The sequence below is a fragment of the Pinus tabuliformis genome, chromosome 2_1 (genome assembly GCF_031772625.1).
Source record: "Pinus tabuliformis cultivar Carrire ecotype Pingquan chromosome 2_1, CPIR1, whole genome shotgun sequence".
Classification (NCBI taxonomy): domain Eukaryota; kingdom Viridiplantae; phylum Streptophyta; class Pinopsida; order Pinales; family Pinaceae; genus Pinus; species Pinus tabuliformis.
Window position 1 is genome coordinate 18,003,620 of NC_142299.1, and position 18,399 is coordinate 18,022,018.

Here is an 18,399-nt window from a genome sequence, read left to right on the forward strand (position 1 = left end):
AGAGGAGAGATGCCTTCGCAAACGGATGCCACATGCAGCAGGATTGCGGATTCCTGAGTATCACTAAACAGATACTGATGTCAATAGGCCATCCAAAACTCAGAGTCAAAGGCGCACAAAAGCAGCATGTTTACAAAAGATCCTGAAGCTTAGACTGGGTAAAGAAAAAAGAAAAACGCTAAAGGGGGAAAACGCACCAAAAAAGCCTGGAACAAAGAACGGAAGCAGTTTTCAATACAAAAAAATAGTTCAGAGAGCAAAGTCCCTAACTTATTCAGTCATTCCCAAGGCCGGAAACCGAAATAGCAACAGCACAATCAGTTTGAGAGAAATTTGGGTTATACCAAGTATACACACAGTGAATACACCAAGCCAGAGGAAGATTTTCGAAAATATCTTCTAGTTTGTCAGAAAGGGGTGCCAGCTCTTGTTGTTTCTATTTTCATAGCTCAAACGAAAGGAGAAGACAACCAGCCGACTCTTCCCAGGCGAATGTTGCATTGCTTACAGCACTAAGGAGCAAATACAGAAACGGTTAGAAATTAGATTCAATTTTTAGAAATAAATTTGCTTTAGTAGAAGGGCGGTCATTTGAAACCGTGTCCTAAATTTATGTAATTAAGATTAATTAGTTAGCAGTATTTAAACCCTTCTCAGGCATTTGGAGAAGGGTCCAGAAATTTGTCAAAAAACTTGTCCTCAGAACATGCACTTTTGCACCCTCGGAGGTGGTTTTTGATGAATGGATGGATCGAGATTTATCAATGTTTGCATTTAATGTCTGCTACTAATGTTACACTTCTGTACTCTTAGTAGATGTTAGAACAAGTAGAGATAAATCGTTATTGCTTGAAGCTTATGAGTGAAACCAGTCATAAATGGTACTTTTATCTCTTGACCAATTTCTGCTCATATTCTTAAAGTGATATGCAGTTTTCAGTTGTTTATATGTTAATGCATGAATGTGTGGGTTACCATTTGGCACTTCTGTACGGTGGAGTCATCTATTTGTGTTTGATATATGAATAACTTATTATGCGATATGTTGTTCACAACTGTTTTGCTTAACTTTTTATGCAGAATGGTTTATCTTAATTGAATTCTATTCTTATGATAGCTGAATGATCTTTATTACCAGTTATTGTTCGAAATCTCTTTAGATCGCATAATAGAAGAAATACACCCCGGGTTAGGTAGATTAGATGTGTTGTTTCTCATTAGATTACAATAGCGTAAAGTTAGTTTAGAAGTTTGAATTAAATTAGCTTTAAATACTCTTAGATCAGCATCATCCAACTCTACACACACACACACCCCTTAGATTGGGAAACTGGTCCCATTATCCCCAGTCGGACCCGCTATACCAAACGGATAAGGAGCTGCCAACCAAGGTCCGGACCGGGTGGGTATCCCCCTTGTTGTCGACCCGATTTTCGGGGCTTCAACACATACCCAGAATATCTTTTGGGCTTCTTGCTTTCCCTGAATGTGCCTTGAGTTTCTCCATGACCTTCTGCCTCAAGTAGTGTATAGTTCAACCAATTAGGTCTCTTCCTTGATTATGGGATGACCACGAGTTGAATAGTTCACTGGGACCTTTATCTTCCTGGTGAGATTCTTCTTCTTCCTTGTCAACTTCTTCTTAAAATACTGGAAGTTCTTCATCATCAGAATCCATGGGAAGTTCCTTTGATTCCTTGAATGCAATACTTTGATCAAATATGTCATCTCAACTGGCTTCTATATGGTGTACTTATTTTATGTAGATTCTATAGGCCTTAGAGGAGTTGTTGTAGATAAAAAATGTTCCTATCATGCCTGATGGATCCAACTTCTTTATTTTGTCCTTCGGTATATGAATATATAAAGGACAACCAAAGATTCAGAGATGATTAGCAGTTGGTTTCTTCCAAGTGAATACTTCTTCTAGAGTCATGTTATCTAGTGATCTATGGGGACTTTGATTTTGAATATATGCAATTGTCTTAGTGGCTTTTCCCCACAAAAATTTTGCTAGATCCTGATCATGCAACACTGCTTTTACACTTTCTTCAATGGATCGGTTCTTTCGTTCTACAACTCCATTTTGTTTGGGATTCTATAGGACTATCAACTCCCTCTTAATCCCAGACTCCTTATAGAAGGCTATAATCTCCTTGGATGTAAAATCTCCTCCACTATCGGATCTTAGTATCTTAATTCTTCTTTTTGTAAGGTTCTCCACTTTAGCTTTGAATTCTTGAAATTCTGTAAATACTTCATCCTTGGATTTCATCAAGTAAACCCAAGTTTTTTCTTGAATGATCATATATAAATGTGACATAGTATATATGACCTCCAAGAGACTTAGAAGTCATAGGGCCACATACATCGAAATGATAAGATCCAATATTTCTTTTGACCGTGAAGCACTACTTCCAAATGGTGTCTTGGTATTCTTTCCTAGTGCACATCCCTTGCATACTCCTTCATAATCTTCCTTCAATTTGGGGATTCCATCTACTATAGTACTTAGAGTTGGAAGGATTTTTAAATGAATATGACCAAATATTCTATGCCAAAGCTCAAATGGGCTGATTTCAGTATGAACTAAAGCTTGTGCAAGAGGGGATATCAACCTATAAACTCTTCCTTCACGGATGCCAATAATTCTAGCATTTTCTATGCTTGATTTCTTACTCCACACTAAAGCTTTTCCATCAATTAAGGATACTATATCATCCTTATATTCTAGAATTGAAATGGAGAGCAAGTTCTTATGAAAACCTGGAATAAATAGGATTTTGTTGAGATGAATGTTTCTTCGATTCTCCAGCTTTATTGAAGTTTATCCAATTCCTCTTATGGGATACTTCTTATTGTCTCCAAGTTCCACTAGGTAAGAGGTCTTTCCTTTTGGTAACATCTTCAGTTGTTTGTGATTATTAGTCATGTGTCTAGATGCACCACTATCGATTACCCAAATGTTCTCGTCTTGGAATGTGCCAGTAAGTGCTAAGAATAGTCCTTTATCTTTTGCCTTGGATACTTACTTCTTTGTAATAAGTAGAAGATTCCATACTTCCTTGATATCTTTCTTGAGATGGATTGCTATCTTTGAACACTTCTTGAGTAAATTCTTCAATCTAGGGGGGATCTCCATAATGCTCTTAGCCAACCTTAGCTCTGATACCATGTTGAGAATTTTATGGGGCAATGATAATGATTAATTCTATTTACTTTATAATTTCTTGTGATGTCTTTTTAATTATTATCTTTGTTCCTTATAATTATATGTGTGAATCATCAAACAACTACCAAAACCAATCAAAACAAGAACACAGAATATACGCTTCGAGTCAAGGCCAAAACCTCTCCACTTGAGAGAAAAACCTACAAACCTCTTCTCTTCCTTATAGATTCTTCAATTCCAAGACCTGAAGACTGAGACCAATACCCTCCAAGACCAAGACCAACCTCTCTAGATGATGTACTAACCTTGATCTAGTCAAACCTAGTAAAATCTCCTCCCTTAGCACTTCTTCGATCGCTTACTGCAAGACTTTCAGCCTCCTACTATAGATCTGAAATTTCGGCCTCTGTGTAGTTGTTGTTGCCACATGTCGGAACTTTGATCTTCTTCTAGAGCCTTATTTTGACCTTCGTTTACATTTCTTTGACTTCTAGAGCTTGAGAGTGACCCTTGGTGACCTTCGCTTGACCTCTTTGCCTTCTTTTCTCCAAGGTCAAACTTCTAGATAGAAGCCCTAGATATGTTGCAGATACCTTAGTCCTCTTTAAGACATGTGAGAGAAAATTAGCCCAAACACAAGTCACCTTCGTCCTCCTTCTCCTTCGTTTCCTTCTTCTTCCTCTTTCTTTGCTAGAATGAGTGGTGAACTAATGTGCTTCAAGTAGGATGAATTATCTTCTATTTATAGGCTCTTCAAGGGTGGACGTGGCTCTTCCTTTAGGCTAACTTGCTAGCTGCAAGGCCGAATTAGTCTTGGAGGGTATTCTGACACTTTTAAAGACAAAAACAATTTTATTTATAAGTTACAATGTGCTCGATGGGGTCTTCAACTTATGAAAATGAATCTTTTGACTTCTTGACCTAGGACAAACCCTAGAAGCACTCAATTGGTGCTTGGCCTATAAAATAAAATACCTTGAGCGTGAAACCCATGCTCCAATAATAATAATAATAATTTTTCTTTTTATTTTATAATTAACAAGAATCAAAAGTGCATTTCATACTTATGAAGATTGAACCTAGTTACACATTTTTCCACATCATTCACCCTTAAGAAGTGTGTGTGGCTCCAACTGGTTGAAAAAAATGACCTATAGAAAGATCTTGTTGTAGGAAGCCATATCGATTCCTAGAAAATCTCCTCCAACCCTTGCAACCACTCCTCTAAATATCCTTATCTCTCCATACCCAACGCCCACGAAATTTCCCTACTCTCTATGGTTGTGTACTAGATGTCCAGTGAACTAGGCACAGGCCCAAATTTTAGACAAGTTGGCTCTCCAAAATGCAACACTTTCAGCCCTATAAAATACCAAGAGGAATCTTTCCATTCCAATGGATAAATTCTGGCAAAATCTCTAGCCCAATCTTGGTCCAGGTGGATATTGGTGGCCACCCACCAATTCCACTTGGACCCCCACCATTGCTTCTTTCAGTTTTTCAGTTTCCTTAATTGTAGCATATTTTACTATTTTTAGCAATTTTTCAAGTCATAAACTTCCAGAGCCATTTTGAGGCCCTAAACAACATTTTTTTGGAAATCTACTGCTAGCGATTTTTCGTCGTAGTCCTAGGAGAGATCTTTCCAACGGGTTATCATGCACGTCAAACAAAGATAATATGACCAAGTCGTGACCCCGAGAAGTTGGATGTCCAACTCACCCCAACGGGGCCCATAAACTCTTGGTGTTACATCTCCTCGGGTTAGGGTTTTGGTTGTTTAGGGTTTGCTCTTATTGTTCAATAATAAAAAGGCCCTTGAGCCTCATTGTAAGGCATTTCAGAGGCATGTAGCCACCACATCTCTTCTCATAGATAAGCTACCATCGCCCTAGCTGGTTTATTTCGTTTTCTGTTTGTAAGCATATTTCAGTATTTTACATTAATGAAATGAAGTATTATTTCCGCTGCATCTCTATGTTTATGGTTATCTCTGTAATTTATTGCGTTCCTATTTAAATCCGATTCAAATCTCCACTTCCTACTATCTTCTCTCAACCAACGAATTTCCCCTTTTGCGCCCTAGGAAAAACACACCCAATTTGATGAATGATCTACAAATTAGTTCATCAAACACCTGGAACAAACTCCCTCTTACTCTCCTAGGGTGACACTCAGAGTTCATCGAAGGTAGAGGAATAATTTCCACTTGGGAATTCCATGTACTACACAACACTGGTTGTCTTGCCTAAACAACTCAAGGAAACTTGTGTTTAGAAGTAAAGTTGACAAAGATACAAATGAAGGCCTCTTATTCCTTATCTATAATTGTTGGCCTCCTTTTCTCCCTTGGTGGCCCCCACTCTTTCTCTCTCCTAATTCACACCCCCTCCTCTTTCTGTCTCCTCCAAGAGTGTGAGTTCCCTTCTTGGGCCAAATTTATCTCTCTTGTGGGACCCACATTCCACTAGAGTTACAATTTCCCTTTTTCCTCCTAAGTCCCAATATTGGAATTTCCTCCTCTTCCAAAAATAGTCTCTAATGTAGAAAATCCAAATTGGGTATATTACATTCCTCCCCGCCAAAAACTGTTTGTCCTCAAGAAATGCTTGAATAAGCACCTCCTCTGATTGTTGATCACCACTATCATCACTAGTGATTCCAGGGTCCCAAATGTGCCACTAAGCCTTCCTCGATCTTTCATTGTATGGTCATGAATGAATCCCTTGATACCTGAATCCCAAGTCATCCTAATCATTGTAAATCATCCCTTGCTCTGATCATTATCTAGCTAGTTATATGTACCAAAATCCCTCTGCATACTATCAATAAGTAGAGCATCATGATAATGTAGGACTCTGTCCAAATCCCCATGAATCTTCCCTACTGAGTAGTTCACCTCCTGCACTCCAAGGGTAAACTCTTGAAGATACAACCCAATCCTCGTGGTGATGAAGTCTTTCCCACGTGGGCTTCCCCTAATATCTCCTACTGACCAACCTGCCATGCTAATGAAGTCCCCCATGCCATCAGTGAGTCATGAAATCCCATTGGAAGATCTGAATGATCTTCCCCTATAGAAATCAACTCATCCCTAAGGGTAGTTGTACTTCCAAGTCCTGTGATGCCTGAATCCCATGCTAGTCTAAAAACAGTGCCACCATGCTTTCGTTTTGCGACTCTGACCATGATGGTATGCCCATCATGCACAAGTTGTATCCTCCACTCCTAGGACCTAATGGAAAATTATCTATAGAGTCTGAACGCATATGGCCCTGACATCTCCATGATGTCATGACCTACCCATCCAACACTCACCCTAATCCGCAGCAACAAAAATGAAAAATAGCCTTTCCATGCGAAAAAATCCTCAATGCTTCCCCTTATGTCAAACCAAGTGTGAGCTGGGTCATTTTCTATCTTGATCTTGCTCATCACAAAATAGAGTGTCCAATCAACCAACCAAATCCTTGGATCCCATAGCCAGAACGACCATGGCATATTCTTGACAGTTGTTGGCACCAAATTATGCCATGTCTTAGGTCCCTGCATATAATCAATATATAGATTGAATACATCACGAGCCAATGTGGGGCGTGCGAAACTTCCCTACGCCAACCATACCACGTAGTGGGATCTATCGTCCTGCCTCCTAAAAGCGCTCACCAATACTTGTTGGAGTCTAAACATCTGCCTACAAGTAAGGTCCACCAACCGTTGTAGATGCTCTTGAGACACCTCGGAATATCTCGCCAAATTGGGGTCATGCATCTCCCTGAGTGTGGGCCCAAGGGTGGTGCAAGTGATACCTCTGCAGAATATCAGAATACGCCCAAGTCTACATCCACCAACTCACACCCTGACCATATGCCACATTTGGAAAGCCTCTCTCTTGATGCACCGGGTCCTATACAACTGTCTCAGATGAACCTCTTGGATCTCGTTTCTCGTGATGAGAGCATAAATAGATGATATCCAAGTCCCCTGTGTCAGTGTGCAATGTTGGAGAGTGATAAATGGAAGCTCACAGTCATCCTTGTGATCATATTGCTCTCCAAATATGGGTGTGTCAAACCCAATGGTGTTCCTAATGCCCCCATCAGGAGATCTCTCTGGTGGTAATACTCCGACAACCTACTGTGCATCATCATGCTATGTTTCGCACAAATACACACCCCTACATTCCTCTGAATAACTCTCAACGCCTTGGTGTAACACCCTCCTCCCACACTTACCCAAGCTAACAGGTCCACTAGGGTAAATATGTGATGAAGAGTTACTATGATATGATTCAATTCCCCAAGTACAGTTAAGGAAGTGGAATCGACAAACCAAAACCAAATTGACCTTCCTCAAGAGCTACAGGACCCCAGGGGCTAACCAGCCACTCCAGGTGCCCAACCCATGAGTTAACTTACTTTTTAACTTATCTAACCTCCAGTCGCTCCCATGACAAGCCCTCAATGCGATTGAAACCGTCCAATCGCTCCCACAGCAAGGCCTCCATGCAATTGTAGCCTTTTTTAGGCAGTGCTGTGCTAGCGACCCTGAAATTTGAGCCACTTTTTCAGGGCTAGGACTCAGGCCTCTGTCCATAACTTGATGAAATTCTCACAAATGATAAATAACAAGAAGATAAGGCCTCTAATGTAAAACTTGAACAAGGAACTGATCAAACTCATCCTAACCATGGTAGGAATTCCGTCAAACACGTCATAAACATGTAATGTAAAGGTCATATAAACACATTTGAACATAGGTACCTCATACTTATCTAAGATTCATCAAGAAGGTTTGATGCCCTCTCACAATAGCTTCATTTTCATCTATTAGGTCATACATTCATTAATATTTCGTTTACTAAACGAAACATGATGAGATCCATAACCAAAGTCTATCATAAAACCATGCTTATCACCAACATATTAAAAATGATAGAAAAAACATTAAAATCACATAATAACAAGAACATTTACCCATAAAACTCAAGAGGAAATATTCTTATTATTCATATGCAAAATAAAACCAAGTCAAGGACTTCCATGTACAACTCGACCATAGATTGGGCTTAACCAAATCTTTCTTTCAGCAAATCACCCACTTTCCATATTCCAAGCATAAATGTGGAACTCACAACAAAACCAACCATGGATTCCTCAGGATTTATCATGTATCCTACCATTACCATTCAAGGGATTCCTAGGCCCGAAATCCTCATCTATACAACCAAGATTTACCATGTATTCTGCCATTACCTGTCAAGGGATTCCTAGGCCCAAACAAAGAAACATACACTACAAGCTTTACCACAATCCCACCATATACTAGTGAAGGGATCGCTAGGCCCTAAATAATGATGGATGCCTCCAAATCTCTCCACCTAAATCGTGAGGAATTTTCCCGTCTCCACCCTCAGCCTTCACCATGTATCCCGCCATTACCGGTCAAGGGATTCCTATGCCTTTGGGAATCTTCCTAAGACCACCTCACCCAGTTTCGAAACCATCCAACAATCTAGCTCAACCAAATGCAAGAACCCCATCACACCATGGCTATTCGAAAATTGAAAGGCAAGGCTAAAACCACTGTCACACCTAGCAAAACCCATGCCAATGATCGAAAGAGAACCAAATACACACATGCATGTACCATGCATGCAAAAACTAGCAAGTACATCATACATGTAACTCGATACCTGCAAGTAATTCCCTTGTAGCCGCTTGATCCAACTCTTCCTTGCTTAATCTTTTTCTTCCCTTTGCTTCCTCTTCCTTCTTGTCTCCAATGCTAGAGCACTCCAAGAAAACTCTAACTGTGCAAGAGTACAAGAGAGTAGAGATAATAAAGAGAGCTCCAAAACTAAACTGAAAAAAGGTTGTGAATTGATCCTCATAAGAATTTTTATTAATGAGGCCTCTATTTTCTTCAATTTCCATTATTTTTCCTTCAATTTCCTCCTCACATGCAACGTGTGACCTTTCACCTTCTTTTTCTCCTAATTTCCTTTATTTTCATAAATAAAATGTCAATTAATGCCTCTTGCCTTTCCAAAGTCTTTGTAATTTCCTTTGACAATTTCCCCTTAGCCATAATAAACCAAATGAACACCCACTAGGATGTTTTGCACAACATTCAGCTTGGAATACGTCTCTAATGACCTTGGTCTTATTTTTCTTTATTAATTTTAATACATCAACTTTTAACCCAGGGTTTTTACAAACCCCTCTCATTAGGGGAACATCGTCCTTAGTAATCAATGACACCTACAACCAACACGACTAGTGAAAAGAAAAAACGTTGCCCATGAAGCTTCATAACTTAGCTTGTTACAGTGTTAACAATGATAAACCTACTGAAAATCAAACCAACATGACAAACATAAAAACATGACACTTATACCGCTTATTGGAGCTTAATAACACAACTCATGGTGATATTTACATCCACATACCTATATACATATAACAAAGTTGCTTTGCCTCAACCAAAAAATAAGGAAGGATACACAGCCTGCATCTGATCAACCATCTCCCATGTAGTTTCATCCAGCCCAAAGTGCTTCCACTGCACTTTAACTTGCTTGATTTCTTGATTCCAAAGCATGAACATCTTTCTCTACAAAATGCATTGAAGTTCCGGTTGGAATTCTCCTTTTGACTCAACCTGCAATACAAACCAATCAATAACATGACCAACATCCTTTACATATCTTTTAAGAAATGAAACATGGAAAACATCATGGACTTTCACTGTCGGAGGTAATGTAATTCTGTAGGCCACTAGTCTAATCCTCTCAAGGATATCTAAAGGCCCGCAATACTGAGGTGCCAGATTAACACATCCAATTCTCAAGGAGATATTCCTAGGATTGATGCACAAGTATACATTCTCCCGAACCTGAAATTCCTTAAATGCCCTATGTTGATCTACATAACTATTTTGTTTGTCCAACGTCGCCTTTAGGTTATTCTTGATAACCTGCATTTCCTGTTCCATCTCTACCAACATATCATGTCCTATCAACACCATGTTCATTGGATCACTCCAACTGATAATTTTTACAACTGTGGTAAAATTCCACCTTTGACAACTTAGATTACTGAGATTATGATTGCATTAAATTCCTCTTTTCGAGAGGACCAAAATAGACCTAAATATCACCTTATTTGGACAAGTGAAAGTTGGTTTTTGAATTTATTTATTTATTCATGTATATTGGATTGAGTCGGCCCTAAGTGCATGTACAATTGGAGAGGTCGGACTCAACCCCAAGTGGACGCTCATGAAAACCTATAAATAGAATAGATCTCAAGCTCATTTGGGCACATTCGATCAAGCCATCTTCTCTTCTCTTATTTTCTTGGTTCACACAGTTCTGATAGAGGAAAGCTCGTGCAAAGGGTCTGAAATCCAGGACTACTATAGACACTCGCACGACTCCTCTTCCCTGCGTTCGTGACTAAAATATTAGATTTCATTATTCAAAAGATTCCGCTTAGTGACAATAATGTTCAATAGCGTTTAGCATAGTGACAACAGTAACCAACAATTAACTTCAATTAGTGAGAGCACACTATAGTCCTCAGAATAAATTTTTTATTATAAGCATGATTAGATATGTTTCATGGATATCATAGTTGCTTGATTTGATATATAAAGTTATGGATCATTGTAGTCTATTTTTCTAAATCATTTGATGACGATCTAAGAAGAAAATTATTTACAAGGGTTTTCCCCATAGTGGGTTTTGCCCCGGTCTCAGACCAATCCTGGTGTCTCTATGTGTGTGCATTATTTTCTTCTATTTTTCCTTTATGTTCTACTGCATTGATGATGATATGTTGTTCTTTCTATATAATTTCACATGTTGATGAATAATGGTGTAGATCTAAATAATGTAATGATTATATGGGATGAACTTAATGTATTAATGAAGAAATGCAATTATTAAAGCAAAGAAAAATAAAGCCCTATGAAAAATTAACATGGTATTAGAGGAACGCTGAAGAAAAGCCATTGAGATCACCCCAATGATGACACCTTTGATGGAAGCAAGAAGAGGATGGTGGAGACCTAAAATAATTGTAGGGTTTGAAGAAATCCCTAGGAAACTTGATTATTAGGGTTTGATGGGTTCTATGAGGTTAGGGATGGAGAGAAAACCCCGGTTTATGGAAAAAATATGAGATATGAAATCTAGTTGGTCAATGTGAATATTCTCAAGCACTTGACAAAGATTTGATGAAACCCTAGATGGGATAATCCATAGTGGTCTTGGTTGGATAACTAAAGGAAACATTGGTATATGGACCATTGACAGTGACAGCTCTTGAAGATTGGTTCAAGAGGGAGAGGATCACCTCCCATTGAAGATAAGTATTTCTTGATTTATGATGCCTCTTTATTTTGTTTAGACTTATGGATCTATTTATTATGTTTTTTTTTTTATGGTCATGAGCTGAGTTTGTTGATGTGATGGTACAACACTGATTTATGTAAGGCTGATTATGTTGGCTTAGCAAGGCATAGAGCATTGCACGAAGCAAGCTCTCGGATCCATATATGTATATATTTGACAATTATCTTATGAAGTCAGGATGATGAGTTCCAAGGTATGAATTTGATTTTGATTATGGTTTTGGTTTTATATCGTGATGGTCTACTCTTGATAGGTGATGAGCCTATAATTATCTAAATTAGAGGGAGATAGCTTCTGAAGATCAAAATGATGTGTCATGGCATGATGAATCGATTTCTGGAATTTGGAAAAGAATTTTGATATTGCAAAGCTATCTGAAAATGTTTTTGAATAATGAAAATGAAAATCCTTAGATACTCTGATTTGAAGTTCAATATGTTGTTGAACTTGACATGGCATTTGATAGTTGATTGAAGCATTGATGTTCCATTTTGAACATCCATATATATATATATATATATATATATATATATATATGATATGCATAGAACCTGAATAAATTAATGAATAAGTTGCTTCATTCACATAGATTTTCCATTGAGCATCCTTTGAAATATCTACATGAGATATTCTATTTTTGAGGTTGAGATATGTCTCCTATGATATGTGACTGCATGGATGTATTGTTGATATTTGAAATTATTGTTGATGAGCACATTTGGATGCTTCTTTAGTATGAGATCTGCCATGATATCTTGGATGAGAGGTCCATAACATGACCAAGGTTGAACATGATGTTGCTAGCATGGCTAGCTGCGAGGCATGATGAAGAAGCTCATTAGAAGAGTTGTCTAAGCATGATTTGGATATGACATGGGTACATTGTGATGATAGAGAATCCCACATATATAATTGGGATCGAGATGCTCTCATCTATTAAGACAATTCATTTATTCAAGACAAGCTTAAGCTTGTGATTAACACCTCCTTGAGAGGGAGGATAATTATGGTATTCTTTTTTTATTTATATGATTTTTTATGATCTAACACGATATTTGATTTGATATCCTATATGAACAAGAAACAACTGAGATTGGACAGGTTGATACCAGATTTGAGTATGATGAGAGAAGTGTTGATCGAGGACACTGAGCCAACTCTTCCTCCTTGTCTGAGCTCCCAGTGTGATGAATTGAGATAGAGGGCTCTTGGGGTTGAGGGAACTCTGTAAAATAGGGTATGACCCCTATCTGTTACCCATAGGGTTGAAGATGTTTCTCCCCTACCTTAATAGGGTCGAAGAATGTTTCTCCCCTATTTTTTCTCTGTAGAGTATACCCCAGTTGGCATCATACCCACAAGCAAGGCTTGTCAGGAATACTGCTCCTTGTTTGACCAATGAGTTTAGAGTGTGCTTGGGGTGTACAACCCAAGTCGATTATGATGCAGGTGTTCTACCACATGAATATTTAGGTACATTGGTGGGAAGATTAGTAGGCAATAGGATGGGTTGAGATAAACTTATGCGAATCCAAGTTGAGATTGAGCTCACCGATGTGATCCCAGGGTCAAGATGTGCTCCCCTATGTGTTTGGATATCCTATTGCTTGATATGGGTTATACATGCATAGATCCCTAATGATATTTTGGGTCAAGATGCATTCCTTGATGTGGTTCCAGATTGAGATGTTCTCCTTGATGATTTTATCTTCAATGATGATTAATGATTATTTGGGTAGTAGCCCGCTGGCAGAGATTCCAAGTAGCAACCTAATGGATAGATGGTGGTATCTTGAGCTCCCTTCCGATAAAAAAATATTCTTCTTCTAGATTCTAGAATGTTTAGCGCATGATTAGGAACAATCAAGAGATAAGCAAGGAATAGATCGAGATGTACATTGGTGATTTGTGATATGTTTGAGGTGGTCATGACATGATGACTACATGGTAGTGATGATACATGATGACACTTGAAGATACCATAATGGCATATTGAGCGATGGACAGATATTGACAGGTATAATTCTCCTTAGTTGAGAGGGAGTGTTAATTTTTGCAACTCTATGCAAATTCCACCTTGGACAACTCATATCACCAAGATGATGATTGCATTAAATTCCTATTTTTGAGAGGACCAAAATCGACCTAAACATCACCTTATTTGGATGAGCGAAAGTTGGTTTTGAATTTATTTATTTATTCATGTATATTGGATTGGGTCGGCCCTAAGCACATGTACAATTGGACAGGTCAGCCTCAATCCCAAGTGGTCCTCATGAAAACCTATAAATAGAAGATATGTCAAGCTCATTTGGACACATTTGATCAATCCATCTTCTCTTCTCTTATTGTTTTGATTCGCACAGGTCTGACAGAGGAAAGCTCACATTAAGGGTCTGAAATCACAAGCGAGAAGCTCATATTAATCAAGGGCTTTATGATTCCTGGATGCTGGCATATAACTGTTAATTTTAGTCCCTGGATGCAGACACATAGTGGTCAAGACATTGTCAAGGAAGCCCTAGATGCTGACAAAAAATCCTATGGGAGTGTCCAGGGTTTCAGAGACAGTTTGGGTTATGTTAGTCCCCAGATGCTCACACAGAGTGGTCTTGAGAGCGTTGGGACAGTCTCGGATGCACACACAGTAAATGAAAGAGAGTGTCTAGGGGTTTGAGTAAATCTCGGTGAGTTGGTCCCCGGACACATGCACAGAATTGGTTGGGAACTTCTAGACTGCCATAAATGCTAGCACACAGTTCACAAACAACGTCCAGGACTACTATAGAAAATCTCACAACTCATCGTCCCTGCGTCCATGACTTAAAGATTAGATTTCAGTATTTTGAAGATTCTTCTCAGTGACAACATTGTTCAACAATGCTCAGTAGTGTTCAACACAATGGCAACAATAACCAACAGTTAACCTTAGCCAGAGATAGCACACTACAATCCTCATAATAAAGTTTTCATTATAAGCATGATTAGATATGTTTCATGGATATCATAGTTGCTTTGTTGCATAGATAAAGTTATGGATCATTGTACTCTCTTTTGTTGAATCATTTGATGACGATCTAAGAAGAAGAATATTTGTAAGGGTTTTCCCCATAGTGGGTTCTTCCTTGGTCTTGGACCAATCCTGGTGTCTCTATGTGTGTGCATGCTTTTCTTTTATTGTTCCTTTATATTCTGTTGCATTGATGATGATGTTGTTCTTTCTATATAATTGCATATGCTGATTAATAATGGTGTAGATATGGATAATGTAATAATGATATGGGGTGAACTTAATGTATTAATGAAGAAATGCAATTATAAAAGAAAAGAACAATGTGGCCCTATGAAAAATTAACACCAACTGATAGGAGAATTACAACTTCGCCCACAGAGTGCCTGAAATAGACTCATCATAGTGACTCCTGATACTCATTGTTGTAAGTAAACTCAACTAATGGAAGGTACTCTTCCCACTTTCACTTCTAATGCATAACATACATTCTCAACATGTCCTCCAAAATCTTGTTGACCCTCTCTGTCTGTCCATATGTCTGTAGATGATAAGCTATTTTGAAGGCCAACTTTGTACCCAAATCCTGGAAGTGAACTTAGCATCCCTAACTGACACGATCTTCTTTGGAATACCATGTAATCTCACTATATATCTGATGAAGACTTGTGCTACATCATTACCTAAATAAGTAGACTTCACTTGAATGAAGTGCACTACCTTAGTCAACATGTCAACCACAACCATAATAGAATCATGTGGTCTAGATGTCCTCGGTAGACCTATAATGAAATTCATGGAAATGACATCCCATTTCCACTATGGAATTAGAATCGGTTGTAGTAATCCACCTAGATACTTACACTTTGCTTTTACCTCTTGACAATCCAAACATCTACCCAAAAAATCTACCACTTCCTTCTTTAGATTCAACCAATAGTAAAACTTCTTCAAAGTTTTCGATGTCTTTTGATATCCCGGGTGACTTGAATATGACTTAGCATGAAATTCCCTCAAGATAAGCTTCTTGAGCTCACTGTTGTCAGGCACATAGATCTTGTCCCTAAATCTGACCAAAGTATCTACCATGAGACTATAATCCACATCATGATAACTTGTACTCTATTGTTGTAACATGTGCCTAAGCTTCCTGTACCTGTCATCCTGTTGTCCTTCCTGCTGGTCTTGTAAATCTATCCCATAAGAACTCATAGATGCAATGTGATTTACCTATATCCACCTTCTAAGAGCATGCGCAACCGTGTCCTCTTTTCCCTTAATGTACTTGATCTCGAAGTTGAATTCACTGATTGTGGTCAACCATCTAGCTTTCTTGTCATTCAGATTGTTGGACATTGGATAAACCAATGCTCCCTGTGTGTTTCGTGACATGGACTAATCGCCTCTTATGGATACTTCTCTATGGAAATGTGATCATTGACTAAAACCTATGGGTTTTTGTCTAACGACAATTGCGATTCCTAAAAAGTGGTATCAGAGTGTAGGTCACAAGTTCGATACACACCCGACTCATGATGGGGGGGAGATTGTTGGACATTGGATAAACCAACGTTCCTCGTGTGTTTCACGACATGGTCTAACTGCCTCTCGTGGATCCTTATCTCTTTTATTGTGATCGTTGACTAACACCTACGGGTTTTGGTCTAACAACAATCTTGATTCCCAACACAAATTGGTTGGTCAAACAAGTATCTCATTCCACTATGATCACTCATCAATACAAACCTCCTGCCAAGAAGAAAGTGTCTCCACATCTTTAATTCATGGACGATCGCTACAAACTCAAGATCATATATCACATAATAATGCTCGTGCTTATTCAATTTCCTTGATTCATAATACACTAATTGTCCCTCCTGCATCAAGACTCCACCAAGTCCTCTCTTCCAAGCATCTGTACACACCACAAACTCTTTATCCGGGTCTAAAATCTTTAGAACTGAAGCATTTATCAACAATTGTTTCAACTACTCAAAATTTGCTACACATTCCTGTATCCATTCAAATTGTTCCCTTTTCACTACAGTGATGTGATAGGATAGTAAATCTATGAGAAGTTATTGATGAACCTATTATAGTAACCTGCCAACCCCATGAATGATCTGACCTCATCCACATTACTAGGAGTTTCCCATTCCATAATATCTTTGATCTTTTCCGGATCCACTACTATGCCTTCCTCGGAAACAACATGTCCTAAGTTATGTACCTTTTTTTGAAAGAAACTGAATTTGTTAAGCTTGGCATACAATTGATCCTCTCTTAACATTGTCAATATTATTGCTAAGTGTTCGACAAGCTCTTCCTCATTCTTAGAAAATATCAAAATGTCATCAATGAATACAATATTTCATGGGGAAATTAAACTAGCCTAGATTCATCTTAGTTTGGTGTTATATTTAGATACATAATTAGTTGTAGAAAATGATGGCTTTGAATCCATGGTAAATAAATAAAAATAAAAATAAACTAGAGGTGTGGTAAATAAACTAAACACCTTTTTATATCTACTCCGTAAACCTCTTTATATTTACAAAAACTCAAAAATAGGCTTTATTTAGGTGAAGCCTATAGGCCAAATACCATGGGACCTGTTGGGTAGCGGAGGCCCCATGTAATGGTTTTGGGGCTTAAAGCCTATAACTTAGGATAATGATATTGTGAAAAGCTCCGCGAAACATGCGGAGCGTGAAATGTAATAGGTCGAGTCAAAGGGTTGTCCACCCAAAAATAATATAAAATAATAGGAAGTGAGTTAGCCTACCCATGGTCTGCGGACCATGGGAATGTATAAATAGAGCGAGGCTCTAAGGGTAGAAGGCAATTTTTTAGAAGATCTGATGAGTGATGGGTTTTGGGAAGTAATAGTTGCTTTGAATCTGTAAATCCGGGTCATGGGTGTTAGTGGATAGATAGAGGCTCCGCAACTGTGTGCGCGGAGGCCTGATAGAGTCCACAGTTGTGTGCGCGAACCCTTGCAGCTGTGTGCGCAGGGCAAGAAGTGGATTGTATTGAATTAAAGATATTAATAAAGATAAATTGGTTCTGAAATATTGTGTTGATTATGAAATATTGTGGATCTATTTATATTCTGGTTTATGCATTGGCTTTATAAATTTATGATTGTCCTTAAGAATTATGATTGTGCGCGCTGGGTTTTATTATCAAATGTTTGCTTAAAGACTATAAGAAGAAGATCAGAACTGTAACAAGTTCATATAAATAATAAGATTTGGGAAAGTAATTGGCACAGATCTACGTGAAGGATAAGTAACTATGCAGAGTGGCGCGAGGCTGCAAAATGGTTCGCGACCCCTCCAAACCACATCAAGACATCCCAAGGGTGTGAAAACTTGGTTCCAGCACCCTCCCATACTACCTCGGGTGAGACTTCAGTCCGTGCTCCGTGGATTGTTGCCGAAAGGGCTGGTAGTGCGGGATTTGTTTGGCTAATAACTCTTCCAAACCTGGGTCAGGCCCCAACAAGCCAATAAATGGTTCCGTTGTCAGGACCGGGATCTGCCTAAGGGATGTCTGATGTCGGAACTTTGAAACCCTATGAAGAAAGAGATTGAAGATTGGTTGGATCAGAAGCGGTACGAGTTCATAGTGGGCCCTAGCACACCCGCGCGTAAACCAGAAGTTAAACATGATGAGCATGATCAAGTTGCCAGTATTCAAAGGAGCAGGAAGTGAAGATCCATAACAATTTTGGTTCGTAGTAAGGGAAGTATGGGAAGTGCACGGAGTTACAGATGATAATATTAAAAAGGCTAC